The 4,383-nt window shown below is 41.9% G+C and overlaps 1 non-coding gene across 1 annotated transcript; it reads left to right on the forward strand.

Annotated features, from left to right (window-relative positions):
* Positions 1-3,442: 3,442 nt before the first annotated feature.
* Trnas-gga lies at positions 3,443-3,526 on the forward strand. Its single transcript is given in 2 exon segments — positions 3,443-3,482; positions 3,492-3,526. It is a non-coding gene; the product is annotated as a tRNA-Ser (tRNA).
* Positions 3,527-4,383: the final 857 nt, after the last annotated feature.

Below are 4,383 nucleotides of genomic sequence, written 5' to 3' on the forward strand. Positions count from 1 at the left end.
AGCATGAATGTTTTAGTTGGACCACTTTTTTCACTTTGTGATAGATGACGATGTAATAGTCACAAACATATGGCTCACAATTTCAGACGATCAGTTGGTAACAGGTAGGTTTTTTAAATTAAAATACAGAACGTAGGTAGGTTTGAACATTTTATTTCGGTTGTTCCAATGTGATACATGTACCTTTGTGAACTTATCATTTCTGAGAACGCAAGCTGTTACAGCGTGATTACCTGTAAATATCACATTAATGCAATAAATGCTCAAAATGATGTCCGTCGCCGGCTGCGGTGGCCGTGCGGTTCTTGGCGCTGCAGTCCGGAACCGCGGGACTGCTACGATCGCAGGTTCGAATCCTGCCTCGGGCATGGATGTGTGTGATGTCCTTAGATTAGTTAGGTTTAAGTAGTTCTAAGTTCTAGAGGACTGATGACCTAAGTTGTTAAGTCCCATAGTGCTCAGAGCCATTTGATGTCCGTCAACCTCAATGCATTTCGCAATACGTGTAACGACATTCCTCTCAACAGCGAGTAGTTCGCCTTCCGTACTGTTCGCACATGCATTGACAATGCGCTGACGCATGTTGTCAGGCGTTGTCGGTGGATCACGATAGCAAATATGCTTCAACTTTCCGCACAGAAAGAAATCCGGGGACGTCAGATTCGGTGAACGTGCGGGTCATGGTATGATGCTTCGACGACAAATCCAGCTGTTATGAAATATGCTATTCAGTACCGCTTCAGCCGCACGCGAGCTATGTGCCGGACATCCATCACATTGGAAGTACATCGCCATCGCCTATACAGTGAAACATCTTTGCAGTAACATCAGTAGAACATTACGTAGGAAATCAGCATACACTGCACCATGTAAATTGCCATCGATAAAATGGGGGCCAATTATCCTTCCTCTCATAATGCCGCACCATACATTAACCTGCCAAGGTCGTTGATGTTCCACTTGTCGCAGCCATCGTGGATTTTCTGTTGCCAAATAGTGTATATTATGCCGGTTTACGCTACCGCTGTTGGTGAATGACGCTTCGTCGCTAAATACAGCGCGTGCTAAAAATCTGTCATCGTCCCGTAATTTCTCTTGTGCCCAGTGGCAGAACTGTACACGACCTTCAAAGTCGTCGCCATGCAATTCCTGGTGCATACATATATGGTACGGGTGCAATCGATGTTGATGTAGCATTCTCAACTCTGACGTTTTTGAGATTCCCGATTCGCGCGCAGTTTGTCTGCTACTGATGTGTGGATTATCCGCGATAGCAACTAAAAAACCACCTACTCATCATTTGTTGCAGATCGTGGTTGACATTTCACATGTGGCTGAACACTTCCTTTTTGCTTAAATAACGTAACTATCCGGCGAACGGTCCGGACACTTGGATGATGTCGTCCAGGATACCGAGCAGCCGTTGGGCATGTTGATCACAATAGCCATACATCAACACGATATCGACCTTTTCCACAATTGGTAAACGGTCCATTTTAACACGGGTAATGTAACACGAAGCAAATACCGTCCGCACTGGAGGAATGTTACGTGATACCACGTACTTGTACGTTTGTGACTATTACAGCGCCATCCATCACAAAGCGAAAAAATTGGTCGAACTAAAACATTCATATTTCTTTATGTACTACACGAATATGTAATAAAATGGGTGTACCTATTTTAAAAAAACGCAGTTGATATCCGTTTGGCCTATGGCAGCGCCATCTAGCGGTCCAACCATAGCACCACCTGGTTTCCCCTTTCAAGCTAGACGAGTTTCGTTCTTTGTAGTTTTTTCGTTTGATGCTTATTTCGTGAGATATTTGGCCCAGTCACTATCAATGGACCACAACTATCAGGCTCCTGGAAAAACAGAGAAACGTCCACAAATCATGCAGACATGTCTCAATCTACGACATCGTGATTTTTTTTTTTTTTAAGTATGGTCAGCGATTGTTCTGGGAGACACACCCGACATAAATGTCCACTAATAAGTGTATTGATAATCTTGATGAGATAGCATGTGCATAATGTAGGTCACACTTCGCATTATCAGCCAGCTAATTTGGGCAAAGTTTGCGCATGTGCAGTGTGCATGTGGGCTGAGACAAAATACAATATCATGAGCTTGTTATACTAAGAAAAGCATAATTATTACTAACTTAGGTTCCTACACTGAACAGTATGAATTTAAGGACATGGAGTTAATGGAATGTCATAAATCTATGATCGAGACTCTTTTGGGACTTCACTGACATGCATAGATTGACGGTACATATAATTCGGCTATTTTTCGTGATGGGAAACAGCCCAACGCTTTCCGCCACTGGGCGTCGCATGAAGGATATAATGACCAGTATTTCTTTGAGCCGACTCCAGAAACAAATTGCAAGAGGAAGATGGTATTAAGCTACGATTTAAAACTATAGTGTCTGACTTTACATGAACAAACATTAAGAAAGTTAAAAGACTTGTAAATCACACTTAAAAAAATATATCTTGCTCGTACCTAGGTTGATACATCTGCTGATGTTCATTCTACTGGAATAAGGCTAAAATACCACAATTGCTGAACAGTAATCAGATGTAAATTTTGTATACATTTGAAGCCCATAAAGGGATTATGTCACACCTCACTGGTATTGTATTAGGTGCAGTATTAAGATGTTGGAATGGATGAGATCTATATCACTCATCTGTGGGTTAGTTTATACATTTTAGCCATTTGCTCCCCCCTAAGGTAAGCTGGTAGAACTCATCCGCAGCTCAGAATTGTGTGTGCTAGGTGCTTTTGTGATATCTATTTGTTTAACATGCATCGCACATTAGGTGTGTTGAGAAAAGATGACTTCACAGGTGAAAGTGTTCAAATCTATAACGTTCCTGGCTGTGTGCAGAGTGCACACAATTACATGAAACCTTTACTCATTTAATTAAGTACAGACCATGTGAAACTGTTTATTCTACAGCTCTTGCTATGGAGAAAATGTGTCAGAATGACGGAATGTGAATAACATCTCATTTCTGGAAGTACTGCCAACAACTACGTGGAGGGGTGCCTTAAATTCTGTTATTTTAGGAGTGGCCACTGCTGGTGACTGTTGGCTGGCCATGTTTCATCCACAGATACAAAGCAACGGCAGTTGTGCCACAACACACATTGGAGTGCTTGGTGTGGTGGCAGTGGCACTGGCAGATATTTGCATGACCACAGGACTCCTCCTAGAATATTTTGTTCGTTTTAAATAAAGTAGATACCTCTCCTGTTCCTGTCACAATGGTAGTGGTGATGGTGGTAGCAGCGTAAGTGGATGACAGGTAACTGTTTAAAATTGGGATGTTAGTGTAATTTACCAATTGTATACGGCTCACAGAGGTTAAACGTTAAAAGTTACAACAAATCAATTAGTTCAATGCAAAGCATTTCGGCACACTGCCGGCCGGGGTGGCCGAGCGGTTCTAGGCGCTATAGCCTGGAACCACGCGACCGCTGAGGTCGCAGGTTCGAATCCTGCCTCGGGCATGGATGTGTGTGATGTCCTTAAGTTAGTTAGTTTTAAGTAGTTCTAAGTTCTAGGGGACTGATGACCTCAGAAGTTAAGAGCCATTTCGGCACACTGATAATTCGAAAACAAGTTCCTTACACTGAAAGGTGGACTTGGTATATGGCAAGATTGTATTTGTGTGAAAAACGCACAACGATTACTATTAAACATTTAAAGTCTCGCATTTATGTATGCTTTTGGATAACGATCTTAAAAACTGCTTATTGGGAATACTGGGAAAAAATCGACAACACTGTAACAAACAGCGTAAAAATTGCAACAGATTGCCCCAAAACTGTAAATACACATGGAAAGTGGTCATTTATTGGAGTGCTTACAGAAAATGCAATTGAGTCGCCATGACATAATTAAATTACAGTAATTCAGCAAACGGGATAAGTCATGATATTTTCCCCCTTCCACTGCGGTCATTTTTTGGTCATGAATCACCGTAATTCAGCCCAGCCAGTTGGCGTAGAGGACTGTGTGGAGTAGGGGTGTGGAGAAAGCTGAAAGGGGTCATAAATTGTAGCCAGATACATATCCAGTGGTCATGTTTGACATTAATAAGAGTGGTGGGGTATTAGGTGGAGAGACACAACAACTCGAAAGGGTTCAGCTGGATAACAAGGACACATGAACGTGATTTGTTTAACTAAGTGACAAGAACAAGAGACATAATTGTCGTAAGGAGAAAAAAAAACTCTTTGTGCACAAGTCCCTGGAAAATTGAGCTTATACGCAGTTTGCTCCCCTGCTAATGCGTTGTTGACTTAGGCTTTTATGAATAATATAACATCCAACATAAACGTTCCAGTGAATATTAGTTTGTTTC

Source organism: Schistocerca piceifrons, chromosome 2, assembly GCF_021461385.2.
Source record: "Schistocerca piceifrons isolate TAMUIC-IGC-003096 chromosome 2, iqSchPice1.1, whole genome shotgun sequence".
NCBI classification, from domain to species: Eukaryota; Metazoa; Arthropoda; class Insecta; order Orthoptera; family Acrididae; genus Schistocerca; species Schistocerca piceifrons.